General features: G+C 42.3%; 2 long non-coding RNA genes across 3 annotated transcripts in view; both read right to left on the reverse strand.

Annotated features, from left to right (window-relative positions):
• The window catches only part of LOC113948642, a 38,703-nt gene extending 34,066 nt beyond the window's left edge, over positions 1 to 4,637 (reverse strand). For both annotated transcript variants that reach the window (XR_003528198.1, XR_003528197.1), the window contains exon 1: positions 4,380 to 4,637. This is a non-coding gene — a long non-coding RNA (uncharacterized LOC113948642). The remainder of the gene's footprint in view (positions 1 to 4,379) is intronic.
• Positions 4,638 to 5,580: 943 nt separating this feature from the next.
• LOC113948466 overlaps positions 5,581 to 18,006 on the reverse strand; it is a 21,457-nt gene continuing 9,031 nt past the window's right edge. Inside the window, exons 5-7 of the long non-coding RNA XR_003528156.1 lie at positions 8,886 to 9,072; positions 7,894 to 7,967; positions 5,581 to 5,763 (exon numbers count right to left, since the gene is read on the reverse strand). This is a non-coding gene — a long non-coding RNA (uncharacterized LOC113948466). The remainder of the gene's footprint in view (positions 5,764 to 7,893; positions 7,968 to 8,885; positions 9,073 to 18,006) is intronic.

An 18,006-nucleotide genomic window follows, 5' to 3' on the forward strand; every position in this document is an offset into this window, starting at 1 on the left:
ATCCAGCCACTAACACTGTGGTTATATTGGTTTAGGGCCCTGCAAGAACTACAAGCTGAAGCCAATGTGGTCAACTGGCACTCAGGGAAAAGAGCTGGTGATAAGAAGAGAAGAATATGAGTTGCTGTGTTACAACATCCTAGCACACCAATAGCCAGAATTTTGGAGGAAGGAGGGAAAATTCCCCAGATATTCAGGCATTGCAAAAAACAAGGACCAAAGCCTGTTCCAGCCATCTGGGGGAGCCAGCCCAGCCACAGAGACACAAAGGAAAAATTGGGAAAGGACCAGTTATGTTCAGGAGGGGCTTCTGTTTGTTCTTACCAGTATTTCTACACCCCATCTTTTGCATGATATTGGAGTTTATATGATATTTGTAGTGACAAGACAAGGGGGAATGGCTTCAAACTGAGAGTAGCCTCAGATTAGATGTTAGGAAGAAATTTTTTAATGTGAAGGTGGTGAGGCCCTTCTTGCTCAGAGAAGCTGTGGCTGCCCCATCCCTGGAAGTGTCCAAGACCAGGATGGAGCAACCTGGGACAGTGGAAGGTGTCCCTGCCCATGGCAGGGGGTGGAATGAGATGAGCTTTAAGGTCCCTTCCAACCCAACCCCTCCTGTGATCCTGTGATATTTCTGCACTGTGGGAGCTGGCAAAGCCCAGGCAACACAATGATATTCTCAGTACAAACAACAACAGAATAGCCATTTTCCATGGGTGAAGATGGATAAAAGAGTATTATTTAGAACTCCTTGAGTGCTAGGATTCAGACAGTTCATTTAGTAGTTTTTAGATCTCCACTATTATTTTTCTTTGTGTTGGTCAAAGGACAAGACTTGTTCTTGCTTATTATACAGCCCTGCATCTTGCCTTTGGCAATTCCACTTCAGCTGGTTACACCTCAGCTTCCAAACTATACCAGCAGAACAAAGAGAGCTATTTACCTTCTTATGTACCTGGGGCTAAATGCTTTCTGACCATAACAGACATGAACTACTATTAGAAATCTGCCTTACAGACCATGTCTATAAATGCTTGAGAAGACAGGCTCAAAAGCAACATTTCAGAGATCAGAAACTAAATGCAAAGGAACAGAAACTAAATTCCTTGAAAGATCTATAAGTAAAAAAACACAACAGACACATTAATTATTTAGCAAAACTCAGATGTCCATTAATGGCCACTTAGATGGTGTTTTGGCAGGATATCCTATCTCCTGGATCACTGGTGTATCCCTGTTTTCCTTTGGTGGGTTTGTGAGCCATTTCTCCTGCTCCTGTCACTGGGGTGAGGCTCTGCAGTTCCCTGCCTTGCTCTGAGTGGTTTCTGTTACCATCCCCACCCCTAGAGCCAGCACCCAAAAAGCCTTCCCTGGATGGCTGAACAGCAAAATGAGTCACAGCCCTGGGGACAAAGGAGCTCTAGCAGATATTATTTTTTTCAGCTGTAAATCAGTGAAGCCTCATTTTACTAAAATGTGGGATTGAATCTTCATCTCCCTTGGCCAGCAGAGCTTCCCAAGGTGATGGAGATGTGGCCAATGAACACAGAAATTTGGAGCAGGAACATTCCATGCTCTTGGGTGCCGCCTGCAGGCTTTGGGGCTGCAGCAATAACGATTTCAAACCAACACTGAATGTAGTCACTTGGGCAATAAAAAGGGGACTTACTACACTAAAATTCTAAAGAAATCAAGGAGGGAAAATATGAGCATTTTTTGAATCAGTTTTTAGTAAGAAGAAGCTGAGATGGGCATTTTTTTTCTCACAATGAGTCTTCATGATGATTTAAACCCAAAAGGTAAAATTTAATAAACAAGGCAGAGGGCCATAAACTCACACATATCAACCAGGGAGGAAACAGGCACAGGAGTATCCCCAGATGTTGCTCCCTCTAACACAACATTGTGCTTTGACGAGGCCTCACAGACTTTCAGCCACATAAATGCCTCTGAGGATACTCATTCCAGCCCCAAAAGCTAGACCACATATGGAGACTTACAAAGTTGCTGCTGTTTTCAAGCTCTTTTCTTCCTTTCTTTTTCTCCATTCATTGTTGTACTGCTCCAAGCTTCTTGGAGTACAGAAGTCCAGAGGCTCTGGCTTCAGTGTCCACAGAGAACCCCACCAAAGGTGTGATAACAGAGCAGGAGCAGTGATGTGGCACCTGGACACGTGGGTTGGGGCTCCCTGCCCATGGCCAGTGGCTCTCCTGGAGCTCTGACATTATTAGTGCCTTCCTGAACCTCTTTGTTCTCTGACTTTGTCATGAGACCTGCAAACAGTTTCTCAAAGGGCTCAGATTTGTTCTGGCAGCCACCCATGTTTGCCTGCTCAGGTCCTCTGGGCCTGAGGCTGCTCCTGTCCCCGTCCTGCTCCTGTCCCACCACTTCCTCCCTGTCCCTGCTCGAGGTACCACTCAGCTCATACTGACCCAGCTAAAAAAACACAGGGGGGTTGTTTATGGAGCACATGGCACAGTCAGAGTCAAAGACAGCTCAGAGGGGATGTGGGGGCCCCCCAGAATAAGTAAAAGTCCTTAGTGATGTGCAGCTCCCTTGGGCAGCTGAGCCCTGCTGGGCACGTGGGGTTTGCCCTGTATGTGAGGGGCTGGAGGGAATGAACCCCCTGCAACACTGCATGGGCCAGTCCCAGCTCTGAACCAGGTGGTAAGGTAAGGGTAAAGGTAAAAGGAAGGCAAAACAGAAGGGGAAGGAGTTAAAACAATTCCAACAGTGGAAAAATTAATTTACCTTTTCTGATGATCTCAGACCCAGTGTTGGATCGTGGCTGTACTGACCTGTGACATCAGTGGCCATTAAAACCTAGCTTTCCAAATCCTATTTTCTTTTAAGGAAAGAAGGTTGTCCTATACTCCTCTTCCCCTGGAAATGTATGCTCAGTTCTATACAGAACAGTAGATTTTGTTTCAAAATAGATTTAAAATTGTTTTCATGTTTTTGCCAGCTTGATTCAAACTGCAAGCACTGATTTGGTTTTAAAATTTATAGAATCATAATAAAGTCTGAAGGTTACTGGTTTACTGGTTGTTTTGGTTTTTTTTTTAACTTTATAACTGGGAGTTATATTTCTTGTATAAATATAAAGGAGAAAGGAAAAGAACATGACGAGGGAATAATAGATCAGATGAACCAGAAATACAGAACTGGTAAGTCTGGAAGAAGACTATATTAATTTTAAATCCTTTTTTCCACCAGAAAAAGTGGAGCCTTTTACTACTCTGAGAATTTTTCATGGCAATTGCTGCATTGTCCACCCGACTATATTCAACTTAAAAAAAATAGCACTTCAAGAATACATTTTAACCATCACTCATAAAATATAGTCTTTTCTCCTTTTCAGTGCTTTCTCTCATATGTCAAAGTCTCTGCCAGAAGTTCAAGGCCCTTTTCATTGAAAAAGGAAGAAGAGAATGAGGCAGAAGCGAGAGTGAGTTTAGGGGGGATGGAAAAAGGAAGAGAGAGGAAGAGCCCTGACACAGCAGCTTGGGAAGGGTTCAGTGTCCTGTTGGAAATCTGCCCAGGGAGCCCCAGGAATCCCTCAGTGACCCCCAGGCCTGGCCAGAGGGGTTTGTCAGGAGCACATGGAAGAGCAGCAGGGCTGGGAATGGGCTGGGAATGGGCTGGCAGGGCAGGGATCTCCAAAACCAGCCCCACAGAACACACAGGGCCATCCCTGGCAGGCTCTGGCTGCACACTGGGATTGACCCAGGGATGGGCAAGGAAAAAGGGGTAACAGGTGTCCAGTTGGCAATTACCACTTAGCTTTATAATATTAATAAGTGCCTGAGTGATATTTTGTTTCTGGTTTAGGCTGAAGCCTCTCTCTTGTTTCTTCTTCCTCTGGAAACTAAAACACCAGCCCAAAGTCCCTAAAACATGGCCACTCATTTTTATCTCCTCTCCTTATTCAGAGACATTTCTGCTGAAGAACAAAGAACTAGATCTAAAATGGACTTAGGGAAACCATTATGATTGCTTTCCTTCTCTTACAGAAAACCAGAAACTTGAGTGTTACATCCATGTGAGAATGTGTAGGGGGAAGAACAAGGATTAAAGATCTGTCTTTATGGAGTATTTTTTCATCCAGAGGATCCCAGTGGCCTCAGCATCACCAGTAACACTAATTTCACTGGAGAGTTATGAGCCCACAGTGAGTAAAGGATATGCAAGGCACCAAGAAAACAAGGTCCAAGGGAGCTGGAACTTAACAGCTTCACCAGTGAAGCTCACAGAAAAACCCAGACAAAAAACCACAAGAAATTAAGAAATAAAAACTCCTTTGAGGATGCTGCCAATGAACAATGCAATGATTCCCATCAGAAAATAAGAATAAGACATTTAAAAGACATATCACTCACTTCTGAAATGCAGGGAACTGTGTGGTGCCCAGAAGGCAGTCGGGTCCCATCACTGTGTGACAGGCTCCAGGAAAGGAAGGACCAGATCTGTGTGACACTAGAGTGGAGATTTGGAACAGGAAGTTGGTTAGGAACGAGAGCAGCAGAATAAATATAATGGTAATGAGAAGGGAAACAAAAACACAGAGTGATTTTTAAATATCTAAAAAAAAAATATCGGCATTTAGAGCAAAACTGGGAAGTATTGGCTTCCTTTTTTCTACAGCTAATTTACCATTGCTTCCACACCATAGACTTGTCAGGGGCAAATCTGCCTTTTCCCTCAGCCTGTGGGAGAGGATCAAAGCTATCTCCTCGGCTCCAGCTCCTTTTAAACACCAGATTATCCTCATGCAATGCAACCTCAAGTCCTCCACTCTGACCAGTCCCATTCCTTCAGCTGCTTGGGTTTATTCTCTGAAGTTTGTATCCTGGAGTCCCAGTAGCAGCAAAAACAGCTGCCAAAATCCTGGGAATATCTGCCTTGGAATCTCAACTACTGTGTGAAGCTGCTGCTCTCCAGTTTGAGATTTGTGTTTGCAAAGGAAATCTGTCCAACAACAACATCGAGAGAGGAAAAAAGGAGGAAAAGGGCTTTATATAACAGAATTAACAGAGTTGTTGCAATAGTAACGTGTAGTTAACAGGCAACTTTTCCTCCTCCTTCTCTGCTTCCATCCCAACCTCCTCCTCTAACAGCAATTTCATTTGTTTTTATTTCCAAGCTTCTTTTACTGGCCACTCACACAGACCCGCTCCCTTTGTCTAATTTGGATCTCAAACTTCCATGCAACAGACTCTTGCTGTAACTGTAAATCTTTTTATGGCCCTTCTGCCTCTGAACTGTAAAAGCAATGCCACTGTAAGCTGCCTAAATGGGTCATAAATCCACTTAGTGCACTGAATGAGGGAAAAAGTTTTTAAGGGAAAGAAGGAAAAAAAAAAAGAGGCAAACTAAGGTGGCTGGAGGGACACAGGGGAAAAAAACCCCAAGAATGTATTTGCTAAATGGAAACAACATCACAGGAGTCAAAGGGAAAATATGAATGCTGGGGGGGGTAAAGGATGAAATAATGCATCTTGGTGGTGAAACCCAACTGCTGCTGCAGGGCTGGGCAGTCCATCAACACTCAGCATTCAGGGGAGGATGGTGGGTGCCCTCTCCACTCCTGTTGGCACCAGCAGGATCTGGTAGCACCAGGAGAGGCTGTGAGCTTGCTAGCAGCCAATTGACTCTCTTTTTCCACTGGGTGGTCCAAGGACTGGTATCTGGGGCTCATTCCAGCTCTTTTGCACTGCCTGACTCCAGGTTTAGTTGTGGCTCTGTGTCTCAGTTTATTCCATTCTGTAAATGGGAGATAAAGATATTCCCCTTATTTGTAAAGGGTTTTGAGAGCTGCTGAAATGCCACCAGGGAGGGGCAGAACTGATTCCAGTGGCAGTCAATAGCAACAGTTTAATTTGTTTCTCTGGAAGCAGAGCTGGCCCAAAATGGGCCACTTTTGTCTATGTAATTTATTGCATTTGTCACCATGGTATCTGAGCTCTAAGAGTATTATCCAAATTCCACTGAATTCACTGAGTGTCTTTCTACTGCTTTCAATAAGTTTTGGATTTGACCCTAAAGTCACCAAAAAAAAAAAAAAACAACAAAAAAACAACAAAAAACGAAACCCAAACCTGAGGAATATGTCAAAAGAATGTAAGTGGGTGTGAGTTGAAATTGAGGAGTTTGGAGACGGGAGTATGCAGAACAGTAGCTATTTAAAGACCAAGTTTGCTACTGAGTGTTCCCTTTTAATAGGGTTATATAAATACATTCCCGTCTCGATGCATGTGGAAAAACAGGCAGTGAGGTGAGACTCTATTGCTTTATTTCTTATGGGAAACACTGTGCACAGCTAAACCACCTCTTCCCCTTTCCTCACCCACCACCCACAGTCCCTGGAAGCCTCAGCAGCTGTGCAGGGTGAGGAGGCACGTCCGGGAGCACAGAGAGTTAAAAAGTTCACAGCCCTGGCCTTAAATAAAGCCCCTGTTTTCACTGTGTTCTCACTTCCTTACAGCCTGGATGGGAGTTTTGGCACTCAGCATGTCAGAATGGGAGGGGAGGCTGGTTATGCCTTATTGTTATTATTATTATTTGACTGGTCTGCTCCCTTGCAAGGAAAAGAGAAGGGAAGAAAAACGTTCTTGCTTGGCTCTCTGCAAGGACCAAACGAGTTCCAGGGCAGCTGCCTCGGGCCAGGGGAGCCCCCTCAGAAACCACTGCCCCAGTGGGCACGAGCTGGCATCTCAATTCCCATCCTCAGGACAAAAAGCCAGTGGCCAAAGAGGACTGTGAGATGAACCCTCTCATTTTCACCAGTACCACGTGTATGGTGCACTGACCAACAGCTCAGTTCAGGAGATTCTCATACTACAACTTAAAAGAATCCTATTAAAATGATGGAAATCTTTGACTATGAAAAGTGGGGTCTGCACCTGGATAGTAATTATGTTTCAAAGGAAATCCATCTGGTATTTTATTGCTTATTGTCTCCCTGCACTTTGTGTACGAGAACAATACCAGGGCTGGAATATTTCATACTGGGAGACTTCCAAAAAGCTGTTTGCACTCTGTCAGGCCAATAAGCCACATAGATTTTTGCAATATTATATCAATTATGGGTAATAAGTGGAACACACACTTTTTTAAAAACCTTCCTGAAAACACTGGTATGGATACTTGGAGCAGGCAAACTCCATCAGACTCCGTGGAGTTCATATGCCCAAAAAACAGTTAAGTCTTCGGCGTCTGGAAAGTTTAACAACTACAGCTAAAGTCAAGGGAAGCTTCTTTTTGCCCTCACCAGAGCCAGAGCAATGTGCTGCACTGAGGACTGACCCCTGAACTGGGGAGCAGGGCACAGATGGCACAGGGTGCAGCACAGGACAGGTCTGGGGATCCTCTGGCCAGGTGAGAACCAGCTCTGAGACCAAGACTCGTGTCCATGTGTTAACAACATCAGCCTGGAGCTGGGTCAGCCCTGGCCATGTGCAAACCACCATTTTATATTATAAAGAGCACACTTTAAAAAGAAAACTATAAAACTATAAAAGAATTGGGTACCACCTTTAAAGACTCTGGGAGTGCAACAAGAGCCTTAAAATAAAATCACATCCAGCCAGAGCGACCTGATGACAAGGCAACCTCTCCTTCACTGCCAACTCAAGTGATTTTGTTAATTCTAGGGAATATATCACAGGTCTCAAGATGACTGATGCTTTCATTGCTGCCTTGGCTTCAGCCATTAGGTGATTGTTATGAATCTCAACTTCCATTTTTTAAAGTTTTAGCTGTCACCATTCAAAGAAATAGTATTAAAAATAAACAATGAAAACTTAAAAGTAAGAAAGAGGGAAAACATAAGGTAATCCCTATGGAAAAGCAGAAGACAAATTAAAAAATGGTATTATAGTAATTATTTCTTACCTGTCTTGAACTTTTAGTGGTGATGTTTGATGGCCAGAGCAGAGGTTACTGGCTGGCTGACAGCAGCAATGTTACTGCAAATTAAACCCATGCAACAGAATTTGGCTATAATCTACATTTGCTTTAAATTTGTGCAGCCTCTAGTACAGAACTAGGAAACAGTCACAGATTTAATTTACTTTTCACTTCTGATGCTCTCTGCATATTGTGGGGGATATGGTTTTGGCAAGGAGTTTGCATTTATTAGCACGTATAAATTTACCGGGAATGTTTGGTCTTGCTGTTAAAGCTCAGATCTAGAAGACAGGAATATGTCAGAAGCTGAGTGTCATTTTTAAAAGCAAGCTTCAAACCCATGTATTTTTGTTTAAATATTTCACAAGTAAACCAACTGCACCTAAAAGAGTTGAGAAGGCAGAAACCAGACATGACCTGAAATATTCTTTCTAAAAACTTATTTAATTATTTCTGAGACTTGGAAACCTTATTCATGATTTCTATATATTTGTAATTGGAAATACTGCTGCTAACTGCTCGTCACTGTTTCACATGCCATCACCCAGAGGCAAGGACAGATTTCTTTCTCCCAAACCAAACTGGAGGGAGCAGATTTACTGCAATAACTTGCAGAGTCACACTTCAGCAGCTCAGAGTCACCAGAGGATGTTGGCACTCGGTGCCCTCCCCACTCCTGCCATGTAACAGCACTGCAGGCACTGCAGGCAGAGCAGCCCAGGGCTCTGGGGGGTGGGGGAAGATTCAGGGACGAGACTGTGCCACAACCACCCTGTGTGCCCCTGGCTGGCACAGACCAGCCCAAGCTCCAAGGAGAATCACACACCAGGGACCTGGACCTTCACCTCTGCTGCTTGAACTGCCAGTGGGACATGGGAGAAGCAGCATTGCCAAGGCACAAACCACTTCCCAAGGTGTAATGAAGGTAATTCAGTCAGAGCATCACAACACACGCTGGGGAGCTGGAATGGGCTCACCTGAGGACAGTTGGGGTGTTTGATGAGCAACATGTGCAGAGATACCAGCTCAGGAACTTGGACCAAAACAGGGTGAAGAAGCTCTTACAGTCTCACACTGCTGAGGTGGCTCCTCCTCAGATCATCTGGATAAGTCCCTGCTGTGCATCACTGCCCAGAGGGAGAACAGCACCACAGGAACATCACACTGGAGAGAAAAAAAATGCAACAGACATTGAAAATATTCTTATTTCTGAAATTTCCAAGAAGATATTCAGAAGTGTTACAGTTCAGAAAAGGCCTTTTATTCTTTCCTTAAGCAGGTATAGAAAACAAAAGAGATTTGGACAGAAATTTGTGCCTAGCTCTGAACTGCTGCTTTATATCTGCTTGCTTTGCTTTACTCCTCTTGCCAATTAGATGAAGAGAACAATTTATTGCGGGGTCAGCCTCAGCTTTTTGTTCCTGTCAGTTTATTTTGGATCAGATTCCTAAATTCACATACACAAACTCAAGCAACTCTTTACATCCACTCATAACCTGCCCACGCTGGTAAAGAGAAGAAGCCTCCTCTCAGCCTGAGGAGAACCTGCTGTGGGCAAACTCCTTCCCCTCTGAACCATAACCTTTGACTCCTCCTGGGGGGAGAAGGGAGAAATGCAATCAGGTGCAGAATTCCAATACATCCCTCTGGGGTGACAGACATCCAATTTCCAAGCAACCATTAAAAAGTCCATATGGAATTCCATCTTTAATATGAAGCAACAAGAAACAGGAAAACCCAGCAGGGAACACATGCTGTGTGTTACTCCTGCCTGGGGGCTTGGGCCAGTTCTGAGCCTTTCCAGGTGCTCTCTTCTCCACAGAGCACGAGCTGTGGGAAGGTTCAGCACACTTGGGGTGCTCTTACACTTTATTATTATTATTATTTTAACTAAGAAACTAGCTGCTTGGTCCATTTGAGAAGGGTAAGGTTTTGAGACAGATGTGGAAATATTCTGAAAACACAACAGTCAGGCAGTGGAACACATCCAAGATTATATGAAACATTAAGCGAGTGGAAAACATTTATTTTCCCATCTCATATTCCACCACAAACTTGTATTTCACAAGCTTATCTTCATATCTGCATTATAACTGAACACTAATTGTGTTTTTCTCCATATTTTTTTTCAGTAGATCCAAAATGTTCCAGCCTAGAGTCTCCACATCCATACCACAAGAAGTTGTTTTCTGCCCCTCTGGCATCAGCTGAGCAGGCAGGAGCCAGGGGGCAGTGCCAGAGACACTGATGGACTGAGGGCCACGCTGCAGCCCACAGGCCCTGCAAATGAAGATGAAATGAGGCTCCCTTGTGCAGCACATTGAGAAGATTTTGGCCCCCATTTCAGCGTGACCCAATAGGTTTAAATTGCTTCATTTCTCAGCCAGCCAAGAGCAAATGGGTGGTAGATGTGATATGGCTGTTCACTGGAAATCACCCCTGATTGATTTACCTTCTCCTCCCCGGCAGTGCAGGGGCTCAGTGTGTGGCTGGGGCACATAAATTACACAGAAAAACCCTTTGCTGGTTGTGTACAGTCTATATATGTTGTCACCCCATCAGAGGAGAAGCTTTTATGAAGTATTAGCTCTAAGTGTATACAGAACAGAAATGATCGGTTTTATTTGCTTGACAAAAGCTAAGTCACATTTCAAAGTAATAATTTTGAGCTAGAGTCAAGTAGAACCAAGTAACTTTGATCATTTTTTTCAAGTAAAGAAACAAACAAACAGAAAATGCTGCTGCTGGTTATAAAAACAACAGGAGAATTTTTAGGAGTTATTTTGTTTGTTTTTTTAAAAAACTAATAAGAGCTGTGAAATTCAAAAAGAGTTTTCAGTTTTCATTAGCAAGATTTCAACACTCTGGATTTGCTTTTGCCTTTTTGAAAGAAGACACAAAGACATTTCATTTTAACATGTTTGCAGAAAAAAAAAAAAATTGCTACCAGCACTACTACATTGTTATTTCTGGGAGATGAGTAACAATAGATTGGAGAATTATTCACAAGAATCATTTGGGTGATTTATGTACTTCATTGTGATTGGAACAAGGAGCTCATTTCAGGCTGTCATACTCACAGTGCTGTCCACAGATGGGTGTAGTGTTGAGGAGAGTCACTTGAACCCAAATTGTAAAGAACTGAGATTAAAACCTGGGAATAAAGCTTCAAGCCAAGGGGTGGGTTTGTCTCGGGTTTGTACAGCACAGGGAGCAGGGGCCTGACTCCAGCCTGCACTTCCCAGGGGACACAGCACTGACAGTCACACACACACACAGCACAAACTGGTCCCAGAGCAGGTCTCTGCTCCAGCCTGGCTGGAATGCACGGGAAAATCTGGCTTTGGGTGGAAGACCCTGTGAGAAGAAAAGGGAGGAAAAGATTTTGCAGGTCTGTGCTTAATAGTCATTAAAATCGGGCTTCAGATCAGGTAAATTAGGACAACCATGCAAGGTAAGATTTTCAGATTACCTCTTTTAGATTATCCCAGTTTTTAGGACACCCAAGTCCACCCCTCTCCAAGTAATAAGCCTCAAATATTTATGTAATGTGTCTCTCATTTCCATCCTTAAGCTCAAAACGTCAAAACTACCCCAAGTGAGATGACTTGGTTTTTTCCTTATCCAAGCCAGCTGAAGGCAACAGAGACCCTCCCTCCCCACCAAGGTCAGTACAGATTTACAAGATTCAGATCTATTTTAACATTTTGATGTCCCTTCAGTTCTGAAATCAGCCATGGTTCTGGTTACTGCAAAGTAAATAGTGCATCACTGCTGGCTGCAGAAACCCTGGAGAAAGTCAGAACACGGGATAATTAACAGCTCCCAGCAAACTTCCACTCTTCAGATCAGTGGGGTGAAGAATGGAAATGAATATATTTTAAGCATAAAATATTACTTGCCCTGTGTTGAACAAAACCAAAGACTCCAATGCAAAAAAATACCAGGAAATGTGACCAGACTCAGAACATTTCAATCAGATGTGTTACCCTACAAGTCATTTCAAGACAATTTGAAAACAAAATCAATGTTGCTGATATGGATAATAAACCTCTCTTTACAAATGCATTAATAGAAGTATCAGTTTAAAAAGAAAAAATGCAGTAAGATTATAAATTTATTAAGCAAAATCCATTGACTGAACAGTGCAGACTATTGTCAGCCACTTCTAGGACTTTGTTATGCAGTTCTTCAAAGCTTAAATAGCACAATTAATCAAACTAATTGCAAGCCTGGAAATTCTTTATTCATAACAGTAAATAACTACATCTATTAAGTAACTTCTTGTAATGTAAATCTCACTATTTAGGCTGATATTATCATGTGTTTTCCTCCTAATGGATTTAAAGTACCTGCAGTAAATAAGAGCCAAAAGTCAAAGCTTTTTTAAAGCAAAATATCCCACTTCTAATATTTAAGAAATTCCTTCTAGACACTTGAAGATGCTCATGTTACAGCAGACTGTGGGAATGCCCTTCAGTTCCTTACACATTAGGTGTCTAATAAAGCCTCATGTCCCAGTGACAGAAGCATCTGGCTCTTCTTTCCTAATCAATAATATTCAGCAAAAGTCCCTTCTTCTAGAAGCAGCATAAATTATCAGATATATGCAAATAGACTTGCTAATGTTAATTGCCAGGGCTGATTGGTGATTAATTTTTTGATTATGATCAATCATTCCACACGAATTTTAATAAGACATTCAAGGTAATCTGCAAATTGATAATAATTAGGGCTCCCAACTGGTAATGCACCCACAGCCAACTCTGACACATCCCTGGGATAACACAGCCCTGGGATAACACAGCCCTGGGAGAGATAACACAGCCCTGGGACTGAGCATGGTCCTGGAACAACATTCTCCAGGCTGGAAGAGAGAAGAGAAAGATCAAAGCCTCCACATCATATCTAAAAAAAGCTCCTTTTTTGCCATTTTTAAGTAAGATGGGCTATGGTGCCCCCTAACACAACTGGCCACCTTCCTTGTGTCCCTCACATGGTCAGAAATTAAATGGGATTTTCATTTACATGACAATGCTTTGGAAACATTACCCCAGTTTGCAGACTGCCAGCCATGAAAACAACCACAGGATCCCAAAAAACCAACAGAGGAACATCTCTCAGAACAGTCCTGCCAGACCTGCAGGGAACATGGCCAGAGGCAGGATACAATTAGAATTTCAGAACAGAAGGTTCATGTAATGTCTTTCTTTTCCTAAGGCAGAGCAGGCAAGAACATTCAATTTCCAGCAACAAGAAGAGGAATGTTTTCCCTCTGTGACACTTGTTTGTGTACTTTAGGGGGAAAGGTCAGTAAATATAACAGCTCAAAATGCAACATGATTAATAATATTTCCTTTCCAAGGGAATTCCCTTGCAAACATAAATATCCCCCCACAACACTTTAAACCCAAACACTCCCACTGTGCACGGACCAGGACTGGAGAAGGATGTGAAGTTCTCCAGATGTGCAGACCCAGTGCTGGACTTTGCTCTCCATCCAGAAGGACAGACAGGCCTCGACACTGTGAGGAGCAGCTCAACAGCCTTCACCTGCTGCCAGAAATGAGGGAATGCCAGGGCAGGATCCAGAGGAGAGTCCACTGAGAGCACATTGTACCTCAGCACTGCCCTGTCACGTCCAACTAATATCCAGGCTTTTGAAATTCCTGTCCCCATGGCCTAAATTCTGATTTGCACAAAATACTCCTCTTTATGTGTCAAGAGTGGTGCAAAGGAGTTGGAATATAAATGAAAATAAATCCCTGAGGTCTACAGTTCTTTCAGTGCTGCCAAATGGGCCATTTTATGATGAGGTCCCAGGTATTTGCTCCTCTATTTGAAGAGCTTGCAGTTAGTGCAGTGCAAGTAGCTCAGCTTTTGTTTTCATTAAAAAGACAGAGTAGGATTGGCCCCTACTTTTATGTTAAATTTTCTGAACAGAAGTTAGGTTTCAGTTGAATGTTATTTTGCACAGGAAATATCTTCTTCCTGAATATGTCATCTTTTCAACAAGAAACTGAAACGTGGTTTTTACAAAAAGTGCAGCTTTAAGTGAAGCTTTTCAACAAATAGGAAAATATTTTCTTTTCCTCCCAACAGTTTCAATAAGAAAAAAAGCCCAAATTATAAAGAAGTGTATTCTTGCTTTCTTTCCTTTATAGCAAACAAGAAATGTTTTTAAGTAACACATGTATACATGAGGTTTTTAACTACAAAATGGCTTTTATCTTGGCATTTTTAAAGGCCTGGCTCTATTCTTGGCTTAGTCTTATAATTCTCATCCAGTTTCAAGAATTTTAAACAGTTACAGAGGGAAGTTAGTTATAGAAGCAAGGACAGTGTCACAAGGAGCAAACTTAAGTGTGTAACAGAGACATTTACCTTAGACAAAACCAGCCCAGTTCTTTTCCAGTTGTCCCAGTTCAAGAACTCCCCTCTAGCCAGGGAGGGATTCTACAGTTAAACTGGTATCTTTGATAAAGGAATTAGGTCCTTATTTTTTAAGTTAACATTCCATTTTTTTAACATCAACATTTTTTTTTTTTTTAATTCTGCATATTTTCTTAAACTAAATAATTAAAAAATGCTTAAGTTCCCTTTGCAGCTGAGATCCCTCACTGTTCCCTTCATAAATCCCATTCAGGAAAACTGAAGTGCTGCCACGTTCCTTGGGTTGGGTCTGTCATCCCTCCCCAGCTCCTCACACTTGTACAATTCACAAGGTCACGAGTACAAAATGTGCTTGTTAACTGACACAAGAATAAAGCTGTCAGATGGGCTGAGGGCTCCTTGTGTACCAGTTTAGTGAATTATGATTATCCAAGCTGTAAAATGGATAAACCTATTAAATTAATAAATCTGCTGCCCTGAAGACTACGACTGATGTTGCTGCCTTACCTACAAGGCACCTCTTCTTAAATTAATACTTGATAAAGGAATAAATCTTTTAAAGACACACACTAAAGCTTTGCATTGAAGAGTTATCTTTTGTGTTACAAACTGTAAGTACTTTTTACTGCAATGGATCTAAGTGAGAGAAAATGAATTCCAGAAAAAGAAAAGGAATCTTAGAAAAATGTTATTACCCAGCTAATAACTGTGGGCTGCTTCTTATCTGTACACAACTAATCACATCCCTGTTTCTTTTCTTATTCTAATGTGTGTGGATTTTGGTGCTCATGAAAGTGAAGGATAATTAGCAGGGTAGTGGATAAAGTGGAAGGGCAGTGCCTTATCAAAGGCAGAGTGGGTCAGCTGCACATGGGCAAAAGGAATCAGGATTCTCCTCATTCGGCTGCTTTGATTTATTTCTCTGAAGGTCCAACAATGAAGTTTCACATCAGGGGAGACAGAGGGGAAAAGACTTTCAAAGGGTTCATCCTTCTTGACTTCTCAGAAAGCCTTTAGCTTATTGTGTTTGTTAGGGTGCAATATCACTGTTCTCTATTATTATTAATAATCTATTACACAGACATCCTCACAGAAACAAAAATGAACTCGACAGGGCACCAACCAAACACACAGCAAGATGACATCTCTGCTGCTGAGATTTTACAGTCTAAAGTATAAAAACCAAAAAGTGGAAGGGGAACAGACACACAAAAGGAGCTGCTTTAAGATCACCTGGTAACGAAGCAGCAAAAATACGGAACAGAAAACAGAGTCCCTGATCCAGCCCCAGCCCCACAGATGAACTTGTACTGCACCAGTGTTAAAAAGGAGACAGAAATCAAATCTCAGCGCATCCAAAGGCATCCAACGGGCTCAAAACTCAGAAGTGAATTTGTAAAAGGAAACAGGAAATGAAAACTAAAGAGGGTTGACATGATTACGGGGTGTTAATAAGAAAAGACATAAGCCAGGGCCTTGATGTACAACTAGACAACAAGAGGTTACGTTTGGAGTCAGGGCTATGCTAATTTGCAAACTTGGGCCCATTTCATTAAGTGAGCTGAGAGACAGCCTGTCTCAGTCCAGCAGAGAGGGATCTCATTATCCATGTAGGGAGCAAGAGATAAGAATCTTTTAATAATTGCTGGGACTTTTTTTTTCCCAATGATATGGAATGCCAATTTATGCCTCTCCACTCAATGTGGATAAAAACCAGCCTCCTTCACAGCTCAGACCAGCCCCCCTCCTGGCTGTGGCCATTAGGACAGGGAGGGAAAACAGAGACTAATATGTTTGCCTGGGAGACCAATGCTGCAAAACTCCATTAAATGCATTTCATATTGGGAACATGTTTGTTTACAGTGGATGAAATACTTTGCCAAGGCTTTTTACTTAATTATTAATAATTATTAATAGGCACAGCTGTAGGATTTAGGTCCAAATCTAAACCCCTGCCAGTGGGCAGGACTGCTACGGACGAGCACCCCTTGGATCAAACCCTTGACTCTTTCCTTCTGAAGCAATGGCTCTGAATCCATACCTTTGGAAAAAGCTGAAGAGCACACACACCTTTTGGCAGAAGCGCTGTTTTCAGTGCCTTCCCCTTGTCCCTCTCCAAAACACATCCACTGCAGCCATGAGAAAGGAGCTTTCTGGAAGGCAGAGGTTTGTACAGCTCTTCCCTTCCCTGCCTCCTTCAGACTGAGCACACCATGGACTTTGTGACAGGGACAAGTTCAGTCCAAGAGGGACCAATTTGGAGAGACCTGAACCTTTCACATGACAGTACAAACACTTCTGAAAAGCACTGGCAAAGTTGGACAGTCTCATGCTCATGTTTGACTTTGCTAAAAGCTCAGATATAGATGCAATAACTTACCAAAATCACATTAATGGCATTTAACTTTTAAGAGTAAACTTTTCCCTCTGCCCAAACTTACACCACAAGGAAAGGAGGAAGCAAAACTGTTTCCACAGCCCAATCTGCTCATTTGCTTGAAGGCCTGTGTTGGATGTACATCAGTGTTGGAAAACATTGTCCAGGGAACTCTGAAGCTGTGCTTATCTCCACAGCTGGCTGCAGGGTTTGTTTCTATGCACTGGGTCAACACAAGGACTAAGTACAACTTCTCTGTCTCCTCAACAAGAACTAAATTATCAGGTTCTCTTCAGCTGACCTTGCCTCTTTTCCCAGTTTCTTGCTGTTCATGAACTATTTTTAATTTTCCGTGTGCCCATTTACTATTGGCAATAATTTGGCCAGTATCTTTTGTGAAAGGCACACCCAGTCTTCACAGTGCAGGCAAGGCTGGAGAAAGGAGGATTGGCAAAATGGAAGCTGACTTTTCTGGATAAAAAGCTCATGTTCTGGATCCTTAATTCGATAGGAACAACTTAAAAATCAGCTATGTGGGCACAGATACTCACCCAGGATGATGAAAGTGCCTTCTGCAAGCACTTTATGATATTTACATTTAAGGAAAAACCATTTACTTTTTTTGCTTTGGAATTAAATCACTAAATTTCAGCCTGGGTATTTAAAGATAAAAACTAAAATGCATAATGTGACACTCCTGAGGCATCATGCTGGTTGCTCTGCTCCCTTCTGTCTCCTGTCCACATGTTCCTGTTGTTGAGTTGGAAAATGTGTATCCAGGTTACCTTGGTTTGAATTTATTTGCAAAGTATTGAGTTAAAAGTCCAGCTGTAATATAATTAGAATTAAGTAGGCTAATAGGCTCCAGATTTTTTAAAACATATTAAAAGGAGATATCTCTCTCTCTCTCTGCTTATTTCTCATAATTGCAACATGAATTTAAGGTACTATAAAATTAATAGAACACTGACTCTAGAGACTGAAGTCTCCTGCCCAGGCAGACAGACAGCCTGGCCCTGCCGTGCCCCCAGCTGTGACATAACCCTGCCCACCAGAACAACTGCTTTACCTCTGGGCAATCTCATTTATTGACCCTCTAAGAGGGATGTTAAAAGACCAATTGCAGCTAATAATGTGTAATGCTTTCTGTGAGCTCAATCCTTGACCATAGAGAGAAGATTTTAAATTACTCACCTCATTACATGCCACAGAAAATCTGAGGGAAAACCACCCTCTCCTACTGAAAATATAGATATAGATGATATAGAGATAGATAGATAGATAGATAGATAGATAGATAGATAGATAGATAGATAGATAGATAGATA

The sequence above is a fragment of the Corapipo altera genome, unplaced genomic scaffold, assembly GCF_003945725.1.
Source record: "Corapipo altera isolate COAL_440 unplaced genomic scaffold, ASM394572v1 64, whole genome shotgun sequence".
NCBI classification, from domain to species: Eukaryota; Metazoa; Chordata; class Aves; order Passeriformes; family Pipridae; genus Corapipo; species Corapipo altera.